The following is an 11,170-nucleotide window of genomic DNA, read 5'->3' on the forward strand; positions in this document are numbered from 1 at the left end:
GGCATTTTTATGAAAATGTTGGATCTCTTTTTTTGCAGCAGCACTGCACGAAGTGAGAATAGGAGCACTATATATCAAGTGGCTAATGGCGTAAGATCGGTAGACCTGTAAAAGGTTTGGCTGAGTGTGACCAATTTGTTTAAGACGTCTGAGCAGATATGGTATTGATTTTATTTTGTTGTGAACTTTTGTCCATTGTTCATCCCAATCAATATTCTCATTGAGCATGATTCCAAGATATTTTTGACTGCTGACTATTTCAAGTTCAGTATTATTGAGTACAATGGATGGTAAAGCTTGAATTTCGGAGCATCTGGAAATAATTCTTATGATTTTACATTTCGGGCCATTAAGTTTCATTCCATTTACCTTTGACCAAAGAGCGACGCCATCAACAATTGATTGAGGCAGGTTGGTAGGAAATTTATCATTAATTATATAGGTCAGTATGTCATCAGCATATTTTTCAAGGATGGTTTCAGGTGGAAGATAGACGTTAATGTCGGAAATAAATAGAATGAACAGGATTGGACCTAGAACACTACCCTGAAGTACACCTGCTTCGATACATTTCTAGTCAGTGGTGTGATCCTTTGTTTTAATTCTTTGTTGACGATTAGATAAGTAAGCTGCGATCCAAGAGGTGAGCCAGCTAGGTAGAATGTTCACTAACTTTAACAGTAACTTGTCATGACTGACAAGATCAAAAGCTTTTTCGAAATCAAAGAATATTGCATAAATTGATTTGTTGTTATCTTTCGCATGACTCCAGTCCTCTATAATTTGAATAATAGCGTCCATCGTACTTCAGCCTGGAAGGAAACCGAACTGTTTATTAAAGACCCATATGTGCTTGGTGTGATGGACAATGAATATTGTAATAATACGTTCAAAAACTTTACATAATGCGGATGTAATGGCAATTGGTCGATAGTCATTAGACGATTGTGGGTTAGAAATTTTTGGAATCGGTGTTATGTTTCCTGATTTCCATTGGTCAGGTAGGTAACTGTTTTCTATAAGGCGGTTGAATAGGATGCAGAGTGATGAGGCAATTTCAAAGCGAGCAGATTTGAGTAAAAACGGAGAGAGATCATCTGGTCCTGAGGAACCTGGTTTGAGTTAGCTGAGCTGGTTGACAATGTTATTAAGGGTAAAAATGGGTAGTAGGCGGGTTTGCCTCTCGGTTAATGAAGCATGAGAGGCTGGGTTGTTTCTTGCCAGTCCAAACACTTTGAAAATGATCATTTAATTGGTTTGCTAGTGTCTCAGAGATAGGGGTTGTGATTTTACCTTTATCAGCAAGACTAATTTCACGCTAAAAATCTGTTTTTCCAGTAGTGAAACGCCTGTTATAGATTCTCTTTCTTTTGGTAATTATTTTACTAATTCGATTTGCATGTGCTTTCCACTCTTTGTAGTACCCGGAGAAAAAGAGTTGTTGACGCTCTTTTATAAGCCCTTGAATAAGTTGTGTCATCCAAGGCTTAGGGTTAACGAGCGTTGTTGATTTTAGAGGTTGGCAGATGTCTTGGGCAGAGAATATAGAATGATAAAAGTTGTTGCAAGCAACTTGTATTTCTTACGGTGAATCAACTAAGATTTCAATATTGGTAGATCGTATCAGTGCAACAGTGTCAGCAATTCTACCTGACCGGTAAGCAACCTTGTGGGGAACCGGGCGAGTAGATTTATAGAGATTTAGAGGAGGTTGACTAACTACAACAAGGTGATCTGAATTACCAAAACTAGAAAGAGTATTCGACACATAGCATTTAGGGGCGTTAGTCAAGATGATGTCAAGAATAGATGTTTTTCTGGTGGAGTGTGTGTTGAGATAAATGAGTTGGTGAGAACGACAAATAAAGTCAGTAGGGCAGCCATTTAGATCCCCTGCAAGAAATATTAGTGGTTTATTGCCGATTGTGCAACGAGTTATGGCTGGTTCAATGAGTTGTGCAAGTTGATAAGATGCATTGCGCTGCTCACTTTTAGACCAAACCGGGTTATAGGCACATATAACTAGGCAAGAAGAGTATCCTCGGGGGAGTAATTTTGGGTACACACGAACGATTGTTTGTTCGATTTCTTGTTTAGGCACCAAGTTAAACGAGTAGTCTGTAGTTAATTTTATTTTTTCTATTTTATCTGAGTATTTTTTGTTTATAAATATAGCAGTACCACCACCCATGCGATCTTGACGTTCAGTGCTTATGCAAGTGTAATTATTATTGATTTGAGAAAGAATAATTTGCTTACCGCTGGGGTTAAGCCAGGTTTCAGTTAAACAGGCAATGTCAATGTTGGTATCTATAAGAAATTGATTAAAAATCTCAATTTTATTACAGAGTGAGCGCATATTAGTAGTACAGATGGTTGGCAAGCGATTGGTGTTGAGATTAATGCTAGTTAGTTGGGGTGGAGTGAGAAGTAAGGGCACCGCGGATCTTGATGATTGCTCCATCGCGAATGCCCCAGTAAAAGGGTGCATCAGGGTTATCATTACGTAGTTTATCATTACGAATGTTGCGGTCTTTGCGTAGTTGGTACTCAAGTTCTCTTTCAGCAGGAGACAAGTCAGGACTCACTCTGTATGTCTTGAAATTCTCATGTGTAGCGAGTTTGCGAGAGTTTATCAGAGCTAATTTTTTTTTAGTAACGTTCTTGATTTCTACAACAATAGGCCAACAATTTGATGCTTTTTTTGTATTAAGACGCTTGGAGAAACTAACATCATCATTGGTAAGGCCTATAACGTTTAGGATCTCTGTGATGCAGGGTAACACTGATGGTGGTGTTTGGGTAACATTTGCTACGGCCACTGGTTCTGGGACACCAAATATTATTATATTCTTTTCACGTTTAGCTGCTTGCTTTAGTTCGACAAGGACTTGACCGATTTGTGGCGATGAGTTTGGCTTGTTTCTGACAATATTACTCCAGGATGGCTGGTGTGGGCTTGATTGGGTGGCTGGTTGAGAGTTGATTTTGGTTTCAATAACTGCTAATTTCTGTTCACGTTTTTTTATTTGGTTGGCTTGCAGATTGATAGTAGCTTTTTGTTCTGAAATGATGTTAAGGAGCTCCATCATCCAGATATCAAGGTGTGCGATAGACGGTGCTAAGTTTTTAATGGCTGAGTAACCATTTGCATCAATTTTATTAGCCATAATACCTTGCACAAAAAGAAGGAATGTTAAATTATGTGCTTTCTTTATATTGCTGTGAAGGCGGGAGGGCTACCACCCTGAATAACAGTGGATTACCTCCCAGTTGAGAAATATTTAAATATATATTATACCTTATTATCTTATTACACAGGGACTAAAAAGTTTCAGTATGTGTTTTTTTTCCGTGTATATATATATATATATATATATATATATATATATATATATATATATATATATATAAATATATATATGAATAAATATATATATATATATATATATATACATATATATATATATATATATATATATATATATATATATATATATATATATATATATATATATATATATATATATATATAAATATATATATATATATATATATACATATATAAACTTATATATACACACATATACATATATATATATATATATATATATATATATATATATATATATATATATATATATATATATATATATATATATATATATATATATATATATGTATATATATATAAAACTTTCATGAATTTATAAAAAACGTTTTATTTCTTCGGGTTTTCAGAAGTTATTATAACTTACCAATGAATTTCCCGTTTATTTTATTTTTATTTTGTTAATTTTTAACAAAAATAAAAATAAAAATCTCCAAGCTTTTACCATCAATTTAAACTTTATAATGTTGGTAAAAGTTTGAACAAAGTAGCTGAAAATAGGCAGCTTTATAATAAAACTAGTTATTTTCATTTAATAATAAACTTTATTAGTTCCCTATAACAACGTAGAAGAAGATATACTCATACATTTATAAACAAAAATATTACTTGACGCAGAAGCTAGGGCATTCGTCAAAAAAATTATGCAAACGGGTGTTGACTTATCTAGACGTTATATTCAGAATAGTTGAACAATTGGAATGAATTTAATTTAGAAAACAATTCCCAAGATTTAGATGATTTTTTTGACATAAAGTTCATGCTTCTCCACCAGCATCATCTGAATTTGTTTAACTCGGAAAAACTACTAAATCGGAGTACCTTTAATGCATTGAAGAGTATTTAGCATATACTTTGACTTCTCCTAAAAGTATCACTGCAGAGGTATTGATGGATGAGCAATTGTTCATATATTATTTTCAATGTAGTTTACAAACCCAAATCAGGGACTTTCTTGTGAATGGTGTGAGTTTCTGTTTCTGATTCAACTCGCATTTGGTTAAACTGGTCACGGTTCTTACTATTGAGCGTAGACAAAATGATTTGTTTTAAATGCTTGCAATCAATTTTGTACAAGTACCGACATTTGACTTACTGTTAGTTTCAACGTTTTATAAAACTGTTTTGTTCGATTTCTCATCTTGTGACCACGAGAAGCCTAAAACTAGAATTTTGTTACATTTTATAAACGCAGTTGACAGTGGGCACCAAGTTGTTTGTATTTAAACGGTTGACACAGATATTGCTGCGATCTCAACTTCCATTTTTAAATAATTTACGGGATAAAATTTGGAGTTTTGGCTTCCAATTCACTATTACGCAAAAAATATTGGTGAAAAAGCAGAAGCTGTTTCATTATGGTTTGCATTCAATGGCTGTTATACCATATCCTCTTTGCAAGACGGGGGAAAAAATTAAATGGAGTCTCTGGCATAGAGGTGTGCAAAACTCGAAGTTTTGAATTCGAGTTCGGGTTTATTCAATAATTGAACTCAAATCGAATGTGTTTAGTTAATCAAGTATTATTTTAAATTCGAACCTATAGTTCGATATTTAAAAAGTCGCTGTGAAATTGCATTATAACTCTTCAAAAAGTTGCTGAAAAGTTATATTAAAAAGCTTCAAAATGGAGGATGAGAGAGTAAGGAGCGTTGTTTGGAATTATTTTGATAGGCGTAATATTAACGATACTATTTTTGATTTGTGTAAAATTGGAAAATGGAATATTTTTGGTTTGTGTAAAATTGTCAAAAATATCTTGTTTTACTTTTACTATCAACAACTGGGTTATATACTCATCTCAGAAGATATTATCAGAAGGAATAAGCAGAATGTGATAAAAAGGCACAAGAAGCAAAAAGAATAAAAATGGAAGAAAATAAAGCTGGAAAACAACTGTCAGCTGGTGTCACAGATCTATGGGCTAAGAAAACAGCATGGACGTCTGATCACGAAAAAGCTAAATAAATAACACGAGCAACGAGGGCGTTTTGGGCAACTGTTTGCTTCTAATTACCTGCCGAAAAATTTTAAAGAAGGACAAGGTTTTCAGGCACTTATGAAATTGGTTGTTCCTCAGTATCATATTCCATACATGACCACTTTTTCTCGCGGTATTGTGCCAACTATAAATAAAAATTTTAAACGAGAAATAATTAATCGTATTTCTACTGAGTTTGTTGGCATGCCATCCTATTGCTTTTCCACAAACATATGGTCTTCTCGCGCACTGAATTCCTGTATATCATTTTGTTTGATATATTTAATAGCAAATTTTCAAATGCGATTTAATGCATTGGAGAATAAGCCCTTTGTGACTGTGTAACATACGGGCGAAGCAATATTAGAATCTCTTGAGAAGTCAATTGAAGAGTGGTTGCTACCAAGAACAGTACCAATATACGTTCTTCAAGACAATGGTAGTTATATGAGAGCAGCCATGAACATGTGTCAAAACTTTATGTACTTGCCTCACTTCGCTCATACGCTTTAAATATCAGTTAATGATGCAGTATTCAAAATTGAAGGTATGATTAGTATGATAGCGAAATGTAAAAAAATCGTCTCGCACTATCATCACAGTATTCAATCATCTCAATTGCTGTAGGCACAACAAATGCAATTAAAAAGAGATAAACGTGGGCTCATAATAAGTGTATTAACGCGTTGGAATTCCGATCATTATATGATTCAACGCCTTATGGAAGAGAAAGCCCCCTTATCAGCCAAAATTGCATTAACTGGTAAGGTGAAGAAACTCACTACGAACAAATGGAAACTCAGCAAGGGTTATGTAAAAATTTTAACTCCTTTTGAACAAGCTAGCAGAGAGTTGTGTGGTGAAAGTTACCCAACGTTACCTATGAAAATACCAGCTCTGCATGGATTGCACCAGAAAGTACAAGGTTTCATCAGCGATATTACAAATAGAGGCTCTGGAATTTCACTGGCGCGGAGACTTGTGGCATCTTTAGAAAGAAGGTTTCCTGCTTTTGACAAGGTAGCATAAATAATTATTTATATACTGAGACTCAATATATAAGTGTCTATTTCAGTACTTTATCAATCTTTTTTTGACATTCACTGTCATAATCGACATTCACTGTCATAATCAATCACGCACTAATTTTTAATTACTTATTTCTACAGAAAGCTTTCTTTAACTTCAATTGCATTACGAATCATGGTCATACTTATCTGATACATTAATATCTAATTATCTTTATTCCTTGAACTTATTTCTTTGTGAATTACTCAACAAACTTCCAATAATACTAGGTTTAATTTTGAGACTTAAAATTGAGACTGGACAGGTTTCCAAAACCAGCCTAGTCTCAATTTTTAGTGACGAAGTCTACACTAGAAACACAATCAACAGGCTTGTGGAAATCCCTCGATAACATTATGACAGCAACTGCAACCAACAAAAATGTTGCTGATGCTGATGTGTCAAGTAAGAGTGCGCTTGATGATGATGCGAAGACATGCTTGAAAGATATTGCAATTGGGCGCAGCGGTTGTCCATTGATCTGGTGAAGGCAAAATAAAAGTCGATTTTCATGTCTTTCTAAGCTTGCTCAATCACTTCTCACCAGTGTCAATTCAGAGCGTTAGAACTCAACATCTGAGAATATCGTTTCCATTAAAAGTTGCAATCTTCCATTAGAGCATGTAGTAGAACCTACCTTACTTCATAAAAATGTGTAGACTTTTAGCATTAGAATAAGTATGGTCTGTTGATGATGACATTTTTAAATGAATTAAATGAACACTTTCACTAGTTTGTTTAATAATCTCGAACTCGAACTTGATCCAAGATAAAAAACCCAATTTCACACAGCCACTCAGGGACAAAGGAGATGAAGAAATAATTAGAGTATTTACTGGTAACTTATGTTCACATAGTATAAAAAAGCACTAATTTTAGATTTGTTACCTGCTAACTTTAAAAACTCTTTTCTTATAGGCTGCGTTTCATGTTAATTTAGTCAAAAATGTTGTTTAGTTTTATTGTTTATACTATTTATAAAATAATAGAATAGTTTCACCTGATGCACTGCTGAAGTTTAAGTGCTACGTAATTCTACTTTACGATAAGAAAAGTTTTACTATTGACTTCGCTATATGCAAAAAATGCTGTTTAATAAAAAGTTACGGCAGAGTGAGGGATTACTACCGACAAAAGATGTACTATTTTACCATTTGAAAAGAGTTGTGTTTCAAAAAAGGTGCACGCTTTTTTAAATACGTAAATGAACTTATTAACCTGTTCAAAAAATATTTTTGATTCAAATATTTAAAATAGTATTTTCATATAATTATTTAATTTAGTATCATTTGAGGAAAATCCTTGGTGCAACAACAGATGTGCTCCTCTTCCTTCCATATTTTTTATTTGAAGAACCTTTTTTTTAATTTTTTTATTTTTTTTTATTTTTTAAAAATTTCTAGATATAGGGTAGTTTTCAGCAACTGACGTTTATGCTCCTTCACTTTGAAACCCATGTCGTGGGCCCTGGCAAGCGCAAACACTAATTAAGCTATGTAAGTGTTCTGATCAGTGCTTAAAATAAAAATAAACAAATCTCATTTTTATTAAGTTTTTACCAAGTTTTGAAAAAAGTTAGATTTAATTCTTTAAAGTACAAATATTTGAAATAAAAATATATATATTTTTTTTTATGCCTTTAACTATATTTTAACTAGTAATGTGGTTTAGCTGTGAAATTATTGAAGTTGAAAGTATTTCTTGAAATTATTTCTTCTTTAAATTATGCTTTTAATCCAACATTATATTATCGGTTTAGAAGGTACATTGTTTTTAAAGCCATTTTAGTTGGGGGTTGCCCATGTGTTAAAAGAATATTTTGAGTATGGGGTCCTTTTTTTTTTAATTTTTTTCAATTTTTTTCATCGACGACTTCCTGAAAGTTTCAAGCTGGTATCATCATTTGCACTTGCACCACTAACACTTTAGATGACTATTTTGTCAAATGATAATAAATTCTACCAATTCAGAAACATGCTGTTACTATCACTTTGTATTTATCTTCAGCGTTACCGTCCAAAAAATGTAGTTACCATTAGTTAGTGGGTCTGAAAATAATTAAAGTACAATGAAACAATGTCTTTTTTTCTCCTAATTCTGAACTTGTTATGTAAGTTGTAAATTTTTCAAGTAAAAACAGCACAGTTGGTGAAATTAACAAAGAAGATTCATTACCAAAAGCCAATAAATGATAACTGTTTGCCTATAAACATTAGGACATTTTTGACATGTCAGGTAAACAGGTAATGTCATTTAATAGGACATGTCAGGTAACAGAACAAGATTGATGCCAAATAATAAATTGAAAATGGTTTCTTGTCTTAAATTACTAATATGCTTAGTCTGCGCATTTAAAGATGGTTAAGAATGTTAATAGCTTTTTGTCCGAGATATATATAGATAAATTACCATAAATAATGATTTCAGTACGCTTCAATGAAAATTTTTGTAACTATTACCATTTTTTTGAAAATAATTTTATTTTTTATTTTAATATTATTTAGGTACCCAAAGAAGTCCTTACGGTCTTATCACAAACTACCACGGATGAGCATTGGAATTTTTCGCCTCCTTCCTTACCAATGTTGCAAAATCTACCTAGAGGTGGGGTTTGAACCACGGATCCTTTGTTTCTTACGCAAGTGCGTTACCACTGCGCCACGGCTGCTCATAAGCTGGGGTAATACACAGTCAAGTAACATTATTCAAGCTAGTTACTTAACTCTGAAAATCTTTTCATAGATGTTGGATGGATAGAGATTTACTACAATACGATTAACATGCAAATTACAAAGTAGCTATCGCGGACCAGCGTTGTTAACTTTTTAAGCCAAAAGTAGCAAGGCCAAGGACAAGGCTAAGGCTAAGAACATGGCCAAAAGTAACAAGGCCAAGGACAAGGCTAAAGCCAAGAGTTTTAACGTCAAGGCGACGTTAAAACTCTTGGCTTTAACGTCGCCTTGCCGTTAAAAAGAGTTTTAAGGCCAAGGCCTACGCAAAGGTTTTCAAGACCAAAGGTTTAAATTTTTGCCTTACGTTAAGAACAATTATTAACAAAACTGTAGGTAGGAATCGCTGAGACAATAAATCCACGTTATAAAAATAAACCATGGATATGCTCAAATTTTAACGAAGTCTATAATAATTTGTATTTTTTTAGCACGAATATATATATATATATATATATATACATATATATATATATATATATATATATATATATATATATATATATATATATATATATATATATATATATATATATATATATATATATATATATATATATATATATATATATATATATATGCCGAAACGAAGAAAAACAGTTTAACAAAAAAAAAAAAATGAAAACTTTTAATTCTTTAATTTTATGTATTTTTTTGAACACTTTTGCGTCAAAATTTTGCTTCAAAAATTTTCAAGGCAAAGGCCAAGACCAATAGTTTTAAAGCCAAGGCTTTAAGAGAAGGCTAAGGCCAAGGACTTTCAAATCTGTCGCTAACACAATTAAAATACAAAAAAAATCTTTTTACATTAAATAATGATATTAAAGTACTATTAAATAACAAAGCATAATTAAACTACATTATTAAATAGTTGGTCTGCAATGTGCAACATAAGACAAAATCTTTTTCTTAAATATATCTTTTCTTTCAATCTAAACTTAAAAAAAAAACTTACAAATAACAATATAAAGTTGAGCTTTTTTGTTTTTTCTTTCTAGTTTCGCCCCCTTCTTGCCTATGAACAAAGTCCCAGATCTGCTACTGGCTCAAGAACTCTTTTTTTATTTGAACTCTCTATATACTTTAAAAAGAGAATCTGGTAAGTCATAGCCATTCTGAATAGATAAATTGAAAGTATTGAACTGCTCATTTGTAAAATAATTCTCATACCAAACAAGCTGTGTAACTGTCAAGGTTTTCCAAATCTGTTACATTTTTTTTCATGTTCAGATATATTTACAAGTTTTTTTCTCCTTGATTCTGTTTCAAAATTAGCTTCCTCTTCAACTGCATTTTCTTATGTTGTTCTAGTGTCAGTTTTTTTTTAAATGAAAATTTGATTTAAGCAGATCACTCTTGTCAAATTGCTGTTGTATGTAATAGACAGAACTTGGAAAGTAAGCTTTGCATGGAACAGCAGACGGATTGAATTGATAAATGCCACTCAGTCAAAACCTTGAAAAAATTTTATCTAAAGTCAGGTTTGATCTCTGGGTTTCTGGTGGGCAAATAAACGTCCGTGAGACGTCCGGAAGACATTCGTTTTGAACCAGAAGAAGTCTTAATTGGAAGAAGAGGAAACATCCAAGAAAGGTATCAATTAAAACGTTTTTGATCCATGCTAATGAGACAAATTATAGAGGTAACGAGGACGTCGCATGACATTTCCTGCAGACGGACGTCTAACGTCTTATGGAGGTCCTTAGGACCTCCATAAGACGTTATAACCACTTTAGCATAACTACTGGGTTTTATAACATTAAAGATTTTATAACTTAACTACTTAGATATGGTAAGCAAAAACATTGTAGAGTTTTATCAGTCCTTTGAATAATACATTTTATGGAGAAGGCGTTTGCTTTAATGCAATATATATCAAAGTCTCATCAGTCAACAAAGTTGTTAAAAAGGAATTAAGATTGTGCAGATCTGGCACAAATCACTCTTTTACAATGTGCAAGTTTTGTTTTCAAAGTTTTTGGGCATCAAGATTTCTTCCTG

Source organism: Hydra vulgaris, chromosome 14, assembly GCF_038396675.1.
Source record: "Hydra vulgaris chromosome 14, alternate assembly HydraT2T_AEP".
Classification (NCBI taxonomy): Eukaryota; Metazoa; Cnidaria; class Hydrozoa; order Anthoathecata; family Hydridae; genus Hydra; species Hydra vulgaris.